Source organism: Chiloscyllium plagiosum, unplaced genomic scaffold (assembly GCF_037043375.1).
Source record: "Chiloscyllium plagiosum isolate Xiang-an unplaced genomic scaffold, Cpla_swu_hap1 HiC_scaffold_22, whole genome shotgun sequence".
NCBI lineage: Eukaryota > Metazoa > Chordata > Chondrichthyes > Orectolobiformes > Hemiscylliidae > Chiloscyllium > Chiloscyllium plagiosum.
This window is the reverse complement of record NW_028270160.1, coordinates 19,898,330-19,910,833: the sequence shown is the minus strand read 5'-3', so window position 1 is coordinate 19,910,833 and position 12,504 is coordinate 19,898,330. Positions and strand designations below refer to the sequence as shown.

The window sequence follows — 12,504 nt, the reverse complement described above, 5'->3', positions numbered from 1 at the left end:
CTATGAAGAGATGTTAAGTAGGTTAGGTTTATTTTCATTAGAAGAAAGGAGATTGAGGGGGGGCCTGATTGAGGTTTACAAAATCATGAAGGGTATAGACAGGGTGGATAGAGACAAGCTTTTTCCCAGGGTGAAGGATTCAATAGGAGAGGTCACGCTTTTAAGGTGGAAAGTTTAAGGGGGATACACGAGGATGGTGGGCATTTGGAATGCGTTGCCAGCAGAGATGGTAGAGGCAGGCACGGTAGATTCATTTAAGATGCATCTGGACAGATGCATGAGTAGGTGGGGAGCAGAGGGATACAGAGGCTTAGGAATTGACTGACAGGTTTAGACAGTACATTTGGATCGGCTTAGGCTTGGAGGGCCGAAGGGCCTGTTCCTGGGTTGTAAATTTTCTTTGTTCTTTGTTCAAACAGGGTTGTCACCTACTCCAGATGCTTACATCATCAATTCCATAACAGTATTTGCATTATTATTTTTCAGTGCTCATACAGCCTTAGCCCTAGCCACGTTGGTTTGGGACGTAGCTAGTTCTATGTCCTTAACCTCCACACTGGTCTCAACAACCTCCTCCTCTTCTGTTTCCTCCTGTACAGTCGGAGACTGTGTAGGTGCTTGGATATTGTTAACAAGTTCACCCTGCAGCAGTTAATTGAGTTCGCTAAGATAAACCTTTAATCTCACTTTGCCAAAAGCATTATAGTTAACTTGACACAGGGCTGTTGTAGACTTATGATTTTGTGATAACAAACAAAGTGTTTTTTGATTTCCTTACAGAGACTCTGGTTACCCCAGTAACCTGGTGAAGCATTGGATTTGACATTGCTTTCCATGTCTTCTTTTCATTTCTCAACTTTTGTGATTTGCTGATTGGTCCTTCATCTATTTGAGCTGTAGCTGCAAGCAGGACTTGCTGTGCCACTGACTGCTTTGTGTCCTGGTCCTCCAATTCAGGAACTGGCTCATCACTGTCCGACTCTGTCCCAGACCCCATTTTAGCTCGTGGTTGCTACTTTACTTGCACTGTGACAGGAATAGTGGCTCAGCAGTTAGCACTGCTGCCTCACAGCACCAGGGATACGAGTTCAATTCCACCCTCAGGCAACTGTTTGTGTGGGGTTTGCACATTCTTTCTCCCTGTGTCTGCATGGGTTTCCTCCTGGTGCCCCAATTTCCTCCCACAATCCAAAGATGTGTAGGTTAGATAGATTGGCCATACCAAATTGCCCATAGTGAACAGGGATGTGTATGTTAGGTGGATTGGCCGTGCTGAATTGCCCATAGTGTTCAGGGATGTGTAGGTTAGGTGGATTGGCTGTGCTGAAATGCCCATAGTGTTCAGGGATGTGTAGCTTAGGTGATTGGCCGTGCTGAGTTGTCCATAATGTTCAGGGATGTGTAGGTTAGGTGGATTGGCCGTGCTGAATTGTCCATAATGTTCAGGGATGTGTAGCTTAGGTGATTGGCCATGCTGAATTGCCCATAGTGTTCAGGGATGTGTAGGTTAGGTGGATTGGCCGTGCTGAATTGTCCATAGTGTTCAGGGATGTGTAGTTTAAGTGGATTGGCCATGCTGAATTGCCCATAGTGTTCAGGGATGTGTAGTTAGGTGGATTGGCCATGCTGAATTGTCCATAGTGTTCAGGGATGTGTAGTTTAGGTGGATTGGCCGTGCTGAATTGCCCATAGTGTTCAGGGATGTGTAGTTAGGTGGATTGGCCGTGCTGAATTGCCCATAGTGTTCAGGGATGTGTAGTTAGGTGGATTGGCCGTGCTGAATTGTCCATAGTGTTCAGGGATGTGCAGGTTAGGTGGATTGGCCGTGCTGAACTGTCCACAGTGTTCAGGGATGTGCAGGTTAGGTGGATTGGCCGTGCTGAATTGTCCACAGTGTTCAGGGATGTGCAGGTTAGGTGGATTGGCCGTGCTGAACTGTCCACAGTGTTCAGGGATGTGCAGGTTAGGTGGATTGGCCGTGCTGAACTGTCCATAGTGTTCAGGGATGTGCAGGTTAGGTGGATTGGCCGTGCTGAACTGTCCACAGTGTTCAGGGATGTGCAGGTTAGGTGGATTGGCCGTGCTGAATTGCCCATAGTGTTCAGGGATGTGTAGTTAGGTGGATTGGCCGTGCTGAATTGTCCATAGTGTTCAGGGATGTGCAGGTTAGGTGGATTGGCCGTGCTGAACTGTCCACAGTGTTCAGGGATGTGTAGGTTAGGTGGATTGGCCGTGCTGAACTGTCCACAGTGTTCAGGGATGTGCAGGTTAGGTGGATTGGCCGTGCTGAACTGTCCACAGTGTTCAGGGATGTGCAGGTTAGGTGGATTGGCCGTGCTGAATTGTCCACAGTGTTCAGGGATGTGCAGGTTAGGTGGATTGGCCGTGCTGAACTGTCCACAGTGTTCAGGGATGTGCAGGTTAGGTGGATTGGCCGTGCTGAACTGTCCATAGTGTTCAGGGATGTGCAGGTTAGGTGGATTGGCCGTGCTGAACTGTCCATAGTGTTCAGGGATGTGCAGGTTAGGTGGATTGGCCGTGCTGAACTGTCCATAGTGTTTAGGGATGTGTTTTGGGCGGCACGGTGGCACAGTGGTTAGCACTGCTGCCTCACAGCGCCAGAGAACCGGGTTCAATTCCCGCCTCAGGCGACTGACTGTGTGGAGTTTGCACATTCTCCCCGTGTCTGCGTGGGTTTCCTCCGGGTGCTCCGGTTTCCTCCCACAGTCCAAAGATGTGCAGGTAAGGTGAATTGGCCATAATAAATTGCCCGTAGTGTTAGGTTAGGGGTATGGGTGGGTTGCGCTTCGGCGGGTCGGTGTGGACTTGTTGGGCTGAAGGGCCTGTTTCCACACTGTAATGTAATGTAAAATGTAATGTAATGTAAAAAAAAATGTAATGTAGTTAGGTGGATTGGCCGTGCTGAACTGCCCATAGTGTTCAGGGATGTGTAGTTAGGTGGATTGGCCGTGCTGAACTGCCCATAGTGTTCAGGGATGTGTAGTTAGGTGGATTGGCCGTGCTGAACTGTCCATAGTGTTCAGGGATGTGTAGTTAGGTGGATTGGCCGTGCTGAACTGTCCATAGTGTTCAGGGATGTGTAGTTAGGTGGATTGGCCGTGCTGAACTGTCCATAGTGTTCAGGGATGTGTAGTTAGGTGGATTGGCCGTGCTGAACTGCCCATAGTGTTCAGGGATGTGTAGTTAGGTGGATTGGCCGTGCTGAACTGTCCACAGTGTTCAGGGATGTGCAGGTTAGGTGGATCAGCTGTGGGGAATGCAGGGTTATAGGGTAGGTCTGATTGGGATGCCTTTTAGAGGGTCCATATGGGCCCAATGGCCTGTTTCTACTCAGTTTATGTGGCTTCATCAGGCATTTTGGTTCAATCTGTCACAGTCCTTGTGGTGTTGATACACCACTGAGTTTTGAGGAAGGAAGTTTCAGGATTTTAATGTCACATCAGTGAAGGAATCACACCAAAGTGAAGATGATGTGCCTGGGAGGGGATCTTGCAGGTAGTGCCATTCCTATGTATGTGCTGCTATTGCCAGCGGTGGAGACTGTGTTTTTGGAAGGTGCTATTGAAGGACCTTTGGATAGTTGTTGCCATGTACCTTGTGCACTGCTGTAATTGGGGTGCTAATCAAATGGGCTGCTTTGTCCTGGATGGGATCAAGCTCCTTGTGTGATGTTGGAGCTACTTTCATTCCGAGCAATTGGAGAATATTCTGTCACACTCCAGACTTGTGCCTCGAAAGTGGTGAACAACATCTGGAGAGTCAGAGGGTGGGTTACTCTCTGCAGAAAGCCCAACCCCTGATCTGCTGTGGTAGCCACCATGGTTATATAGCTGGTCCAGTTCACTTAAACACCAATAAAGGGACAAAATGATTCATGTTGCTGTTGAAGCATCCTGGTCAGTTTGTGTTGTTGGACAGTGTGCTGGTTTAGCAGCTGGGATCCAATTTACTTCACTAAAGGCCTGTTAAGGCCACTTATTGGAGACCAGCTTCCTGGAAATATCAGATAACAAGTTAAATACTTAGAAGTGCCCCCACAATAGTAGGTGAGTGAGCCAGCTCTCTAGGCCCTGCAGAGAGATTGCTCCCACATAGTTGGCTTTAACTGCAGCTGCAGACCATCTGCTATATTCCTGATTTGCCAGAAACATTGATTCTCCTGCTCCTCGGATGCTGCCTGACATGCTGTGCTTTTCCAGCATCACACTCTCTCGACTCTGATCTCCAGCATTGCAGTCCTCACTTTCTCCCATCTGCTACATTTGTTTGACTGCTGAGGCCATTCAAGTAAATGCAAAGCTAAAAAAAAATGCAGGGAGCAACTTCCATCAGGGAACATCTCCTCTCTCTCACTCGGCTGACAAATGTTTTGGAGATCCATCTATCATCCTTCAGTGTACAGTGAGCCCACCTTCTGGCCACTGGATGACTCTTTCAGTGAAAACTCACAGTCCATTAACTGTTCCCACTCCATAGGAGATCAACTCATATTCTGAATATTGCAAACCAATACAGCAAGAACAACTTGCATTTATAACAAAGAATAAAGAAAATTTACAGCCCAGGTACAGGCCCTTCAGCCCTCCAAGCCTGAGCTAACCCAAATCTACTGTCTAAATCTGTTGCCCAATTCTTAAGCATCTGTATCCCTCTGCTCCCCATTTACTCATGCATCTGTGCAGATGCATCTTAAGTCAATCTACCGTGCCTGCCTCTACTGCCTCTGCTGGCAAAGCATTTCAGGCACCTACCACCCTCTGTGTGAAGTACTTGCCGTGTGTATCCCCCTTAAACTTTTCACCTCTCACCTTGAAAGCATGACCTCTCGTTATTGAATCGTTTATCCTGGGAAAAAGCTTGTCTCTATCCACCCTGTCTATACCCTTCATGATTTTGTAGACCTCAATCAGGTCCCCTCTCAATCTCCTTTTTTCTAATGAAAACAAACCTAATCTACTCAACATCTCTTCATAGCTAACACCTTCCATACCAGGCAACACCCTCGTAACCTTCTCTGCATCCTCTCCAAAGCATCCACATCCTTTTGGTAATGTGGCGACAAGAGCTGTACACAATATTCTAAATATGGCTGAAGCAACTTCATGTTCAATTTTAACATGACTTGCCAGCTCTTATACCCAATACCCCATCCAATGAAGTGCTTCTTGACCACTTTATTCACCCATGCAGCAACCTTCAGGGTACAATGGACCTGCACTCCCAGGCCTCTCTGCTCATCAACATTTCCCAAGGCTCTTCCATTCATTGTATAATTCGCTCTAGAATTAGACTTGCCAAAATTCATTACTTCACATTTGCCTGGATTGAACTCCATGTGCCACTTTTCCGTCCAACTCTCCAGTCTATCTATATTCTCCTGTACTCTTTGACAGTCCCTTGTGTTTTCTGCTACTCCACCAATCTTCATGTCATCTACAAACTTGCTGATCATACCAACAGTGCCCTTTTCCAGATCATTTATGTATATCACAAACATCAGTGGCCCCAACACTGATCCCTGTGGAACACCACTGGTCACCTTTCTCCATTTCGAGAAACTCCCTTCAACTACTACTCTCGGTCTCCTGTTACTCAACCAGTTCTTTATCCACCTAGCTGGAACACCCTGCACACCATGTGACTTCACTTTCTCCATTAGTTTACCATGGAGAACCTTATCAAACGCCTTGCTAAAGTCCATGTATATAACATCTACAGCCCTTCCTTCATCTATCAACTTGATCACTTCCTTGAAGAACTCTTACGTTGGTAAGGCACGATTTCCCCTACACAAAACTATGTTGCCTATCCATGATAAGCCAATTCTTTTCCAAATATAAATAGATTTTCTCCCTCAGTACCTTCTCCAGCAACTTTCCCACCACTGACGTCAGGCTCACTGCTTTGTAGTTACCTGGAATATCCCTAGTACCCTTCTTGTACAAGGGGACAAGATGAGCAACCCTCCAGACCTCCGGCACCTTACCTGTGTTTAAGGATGCTACAGTGATATCTGTCAGGGCCCCAGCTATTTCCTCTCTTGCTTCCCTCAGCAACATGGGATGGATCCTATCCGGTCCTGGGATTTGTCCACCTTAATAACCTTTAGCCGACCCAACACATCTTCCCTACTTACATCAACGTGATCCACTCTAATGTCAACATTTATCATGTCCCTCTCCTCAGTGAACACTGATACAAAGTAATCATTCAGAATCTCACCCATTCTCTCAGGTTTGACACGTAGCCTTTCTTCATTATCCTTGAGTGGATCAATCCTTTTTCTAGTTACCCTCTTGCTTCTTATATAAGAATAAAATGCTTTGGGATTCTCCTTAATTCTGCTCGCTAAAGCTATTTAATGACCCCTTTTAGCCTGCTTGATTCCTCATTTAAGATTGGCCCATTCTGTTCTTAGCTGCCTGGACCTTACGTACGCTTCCCTTTTCATCTTGGCTAGTCATACGATTTCTCCTGTCATCCACGGTTTACAAATCTTGCCTTTCCTATCCTTTGCTTTCAATGGAACATGCCTATCCTGCACTATCTTTAACATATCTTTGAAAGCCTCCCACATACCAAATTGGACTTCCCTTCAAATAGCTGCGTCCAATCTACGTTTCCCAGCTCCTGCCTAATTTTGATATAATTGGCCTTGGCCCAGTTTAGTATTCTTCCTTTAGGACCACTCTCATCTTTGTCTACGAGAATTCTAAAACTTACAGAATTGTGGTCACTGTTCCCAAAGAAATCCCCCACTGCCACGTCTACCACCTGGCCTGGCCCATTCCCCTATGGCCCGTTCCCTCGTCGGACGATTGACGTACTGCTCTAGAAAACTTTCCTGGATGCTTCTTACAAATTCTACTCCATCCAGACCTCTGACACTAAATGTATCCCAGTCAATGTTGGGAAATTTAAAATCTCCCATCACCACTACCTTATTGCTTCTACATCTTTCCATCATCTGTTTACCTATTTGTTCTTCTACCTCATGCTCACTCTTGGGAGGCCTGTAGTACAGCCCTAACAATGTAACTGCACCCTTCTTATTTCTCAGCTCCATCCGTAATGCCATAATAACAGTGGTGACATGTCCCAAGGGACAAAATGTGACACTAAGCCAAAAAGAGAGACATGAGGAGGGGTGACATGAAATATGCCAACTCAGAAAAGCTTCAAAATATGGCTGAGAATGGCAAACCCAGCTTAGTGATTTGTAAAACATTTCCAATCTACCATGAGTGGATGGAAAGAGATAGTCTGAACATTGCAAAGTCCTTGATGCTTCCTCAGCCCATTGTTTGCATTAGGCAGTGTAATATGCTTGGTCAAAGTGAGGACTGCAGATGCTGGACAGAGTCGCGAGTGGAATGCTGGAAAAGCACAGCAGGTCAGGCAGCATCTGAGGATAATACAGAATAATGAAAGGCATAACAAGCATGTTACACTCGAGAGTGGGATGCTGGAAAAGCACAGCAGGTCAGGCAGCATCTGAGGAGCAGGAAAATCAATGTTTCAGGCAAGAGCCCTTCATCATGTGCTTTTCCAGCATCCCACTCTCGAGTGTAACATGCTTGTTATGCCTTTCATTATTCTGTATGTTTTTGACAAATGGTCCTTGCAAAAATTGAGGAAGTTATACAGCTGCCATTCCTATTCAAAATAGTCGTGCAAAATGTTGACCAAGGTTCAATGATGTGTGCCCATCTTTATTGCGCTTGAAGTGACCTTTCATCAACAAACTCAGCAATTAAGCTAGTAATGTAGAGCTTGAATATATTATGAGTGAGATTCCACACCATGTACTCCCAATTTCCTCTTTTATTCATGCTGCTCAATGAGGTTAAAAGTTTCCTTTGCTGTGAGAGCTAAATATGTGCTGAGAATACTCATTGTGAAAATGCCAACGTAAAAAACAAAGGCAGATGAAAATTTCATGCATGGGGAACATGCCACCACTTGTCTCTCTGACTGACAGTTATGATTCAGAACTCAAAAGACTTTTATTGACATATTTCATAAACGTTTTGTCAGCATTTCACAACATAACCTTGAGTTCCTCTGAATAATCTGAAAGTTGTATCTTTTGAAATGATGCATAAGCAGCTAAATGGGAACATTGCTCAAATGGGAAGTTTATTTTCTTTGCACATAAGGTATGTTGCATTCGGTGTTATTGTATTCGTGGTATTTATGTATTCATTAACAAGTGTTATTGTATCAAAAATTAATTATTGCTGATTCACTTCCTCGTTCTCTAAACTTTAGTAGGCCTTAATATATCAGGTTAAATTATATATCAACCTAGATTTTATGGTTGGAATGGCAATGAAACTGTCATTACTGGAAACCTCATTCCTTTTTAAAACAGACAGCAACTTCTGGCATCTACACATGGGCAGTTAAACATATAAATCCACACAATTATTGATAATTTGCTCTTCCATAAAGTGCAGCTTTTCAGTCTTCACAAATGGAATCAATACAGAATCCCCGATCTGACGTGAACGTTAGCTTTAACATGGTATATCCGTTGTAAAGAAAATAGTTCAACCATAGAGTCATACAGCATGGAAACAGACCCTTCAGTCCAAACAGTCCATGCCCACCATAGTCTCAAAGTAGGCTAATCCCACCTGCCTGTGCATGGCCCATATCCCTTCAAACATTTCTTATTCATATGCTTATCCAAATGTCTTTTAAACATTGCAACTGTACCACATCCACCACTTGCTCTGGATGTTCATTCCAATACTCACTACTGTGTGGGTCAAAAAGTTACCCCTTATATCTTTTTAAACCTTTTTCTTCACACCTTAAAAATATGCCCTTTAATCTTGAAGTCCCCAACCATAGGGACAAGATACCTGCCTATACACTGCATAATTTTATAAACCTCTATAAAGTCACCCCTCGACTTTCTAAGCTCTAGTGAAAAAAGTGCCAACCTATCCAGCCTCTCTGTATGACTCAAAGCCTCCATTCCCAGCAACATCATAGTAAATCGTTTCTGAACCCCCTCCAGCTTACTAATATAACAGGGTCCTCAGAACTGGACACAGTATTCCAGAAGAGACCTCACCAACATCCTGTACAACCTTAACATGATGTCCCAACTCCTACACTCAGTAGGCTGAGTAAGACTGTTTACCAGTGTATGCAGTCATAAATATTGCTGAACAAATTCTCTCACCCTGAAAAATGTATTTTACAATTTTGAGTATCTTTCCCTTCCAATGACATACCAAAATTACTTCATTTTAAAAATAATAAATACTTTTTGCTACCTTTTAAAGATTGTTATAATATTTCAGCTTCTTCTATAATTGCATGTATGAATCAAAACCAAAATTTTATTTTCAGTACACTTGTTAAAATGGGAGCCTTTTTTTAGACCAGAAAATATATGAGCAGAATTAGGCCATTCAGCCCATCTGGTCTGTTTGCTATTCGATCATGGCTGCTACATTCCTCAACCGTGTTCTCCAACCATCTCCCCGTAACCCTTGATCCCCTTACTTATCAAGAACCCAGCTATCTCTGTCTTAAATACATTCAATGTGAAGGGGCGTTTAGTTATGGGATATGATGAAATGGCCGAGGCATTGAACAGGTATTTTGTATCGGTCTTCACAGTGGAGGACACTAATAACATGCCAGTAATTGACAAAGAGACGGAAGTAGGTGAGGACCTGGGAACAATCATTATTATGGAAGAGGTAGTGTTGGGCAAACTAACGGAGCGAAGGATAAACCAGTCTCCTGGCCCTGATGGAATGCATCCCAGGGTACTAAAAGAGATGGCGGGAGAAATAGCAAGTGCTCTGGTGGTAATTTTCCAAAATTCCCAGCAGGTTGGAAAACAGCAAATGTTTAACAGCAAACGCCACTGTTTTTAAAAGGGAGGTAGACAAAAGATGGTGAATTATAGATGGAAAATTAGCTTAATCTCTGTAGTGGGGAAGATGCTTAGGTCTATTATCAAGGAGGAAATAGCAGGGCATCTAGATAGAAATTGTCCTATTGGGCAGACGCAGCATGGGTTTATGAAGGGCAGGTCATGCTTAACAAATCTACTGGAATTCTATGAAAACATTATGAGCATTCTATGAAAACATTAGATGTGGTGTACCTAGATTTCAAAAAGGCCTTCAACAAGGTGCTGCACAAGAGGCTGCTACATAAGATAATGATGCACCGTGTTACGGGTAAAGTATTAGCATGGATAGAGGTTAGTTGACTGACAAGAAGCAAAGAGTGGAGATAAATGAGCGCTATTCTGGTTGGCAATCAGTAACTAGTGATGTGCCTCAGGGATCGGTGTTGGGACCACAATTATTTCCAATTTATGTAGATGATTTGGAGTTGGGGACCACGTGTAGTGTGTCAAAGTTTGCAGGTACCACTAAAATGAGTGGCAAAGCAAAGTGTGCAGAGGATTGTGAAACTTTGCAGAAGAACATAGATACATTGAGTGAGTGGGCAAAGGTCTAGCAGTTGGAATACAATGTTAATCATTTTGGTCGGAGTAACAGTAAAAGGGACTATTATTGAATAGTAAAAAGTTGCAGCATGCTGCTATACAGAGGCTCCTTGGTGTCCTTGTGCATGAATCAAGGAAGGTTGGTTTGTAGGTACAACAGATAATTAGGAAGACAAATGGAATTTTGTCCTTCCATTGCTAAAGGGATTGAGTTTAAAAGCAGGGAGGTTATGTTGCAGCTCTACAGAATGCTGGTGAGACCACACCTGGAGTACTATGTGCAGTTTTGGTCTCCTTACTTAAGAAAGGATGTACTGGCATTAGAGGGGATGCAGAGGAGGTTCACTAGGTTGATTCTGGAGTTGAGGGGGTTGGCTTATGAGGAGAGATTGAGTAGACAGGGATTATATTCATTGGAATTCAGAAGAATGAGGGGGGGATCTTATACAAATATATAACATTTTGAAGGGAATTGATAAGATAGATGTAGAGAGGATGTTTCCACTGGTGGATGAAACTAGGACAAGAGAGCATAGTCTCAAGGTTAGAGGGGGCAGATTTTGGACTGAATTGAAAAGGAACTTCTTCACCCAGAGGGTTGTTACTCACTGCAGTATTCCTAACCTCTGACCTGCTTTTATAACCACTGCATTTATGTGGCGGGTTCATTTCAGTTTCTGGTCAGTGGTAGTCCCAGTATATTGTCGGAGGGGCATATAGTGATTATAATGCATTTGAACATCAGGGGGTGATAGTTTTTGTTGGTGGAGATGGACATCATCTAACGTTTGTGTGCTGTGAATGTTACTTGCCACTGTCAGTATAAATCTGGATATTGATCTTGCTGCATTTGGGAATGCACCCTTCAGTATCTGAGGAGTCACAAATGGTGCTGAACATTGTACAATCATTGGGCGAGCATCCCCACTTCTAACTTTATGATGGAGGTAAGGTCATTGGTGAAGCAGCTGAAGATGTTTGGGCCGAGAACACTCCCCCAAGGAACCCCTGCAGAGATGTCCTGGAGCTGAGATGACTGACCTCCAACAACCACAACCATTTGTTCGTGGCATATGCCAGAAATACACAGAGTAATTATACATTTGGAAAGTTACTGTTTCCACTACCCTTTTAGGTAGTGCACTGCCAAGCACAGTAAGTGCCAATGTAAAACAAAAACAAAAAGTGATTCGCATTGCTGCCTCACAGCACCAGGGTCACAGGTTCGAATCCAGCCTCGGGCAACTGTGTGTGGAGTTTGCACATTCTCCCCATGTCTGCGTGGGTTTCCTCCGGGTGTTCCGGTTTCCTCCCACAGTCCAAAGATGTGCAGGTTCAGTGAATTGGCCATGCTAAATTGCCCATAGTGTTCAGGCATATGTAGTTTAGATGCATTAGGCAAATATAGGGTAGGGGAATGCATCTGGGTGGGATACTCTTTGGAGGGTCGGTGTGGACTTGTTGGGCCGCGGGGCCTGTTTCCATACTGTAGAGATTCTAATTCTAATTCTAAAATCACCTTATTTCCTTTCTGGCCCATTTGCTAAAATTCTTAAATCTGCATCCTCTGCTATCCAACTCTAGTCAGTAAAAGTAGTTTCTATCTATTGATTCTAGTAAAATAAAACATTATTTCCATCATTGGATGTTTGTATCTGTTGACCTTTTGAAGGGTCAGTTGCTGTATACAGTCAGGACTTTAAAATAAATAATTTTCCTGAGCATTCTTTTCCTTTGAATAACCGGTGTTGCTTTTTTGCACATTAGATCTAAAGTGTTTCTGTGAGTGTATTCATATTTCGCAAATCTGTGTCAATTGTACAGCATTGCCTTAAGCATTGCCCACACAAACCCTGAAACCCAGATACCACTCTGCACTTAGGAATGTAACGTTGAGTCAGATTGTTTGTCAGGAAACTAATTCATTAAAGAGCAATGCTCTGTGTGACATTCTGCTCCTGAGGAGCAACATTCTGTGGCCAGATAAATACTTCATT

The 12,504-nt window shown here is 43.9% G+C and overlaps 1 pseudogene; it reads right to left on the bottom strand.

The window, feature by feature from the left end:
- Positions 1 to 489: 489 nt before the first annotated feature.
- The window catches only part of LOC122561403 (nascent polypeptide-associated complex subunit alpha-like), a 29,084-nt pseudogene continuing 17,069 nt past the window's right edge, over positions 490 to 12,504 (bottom strand).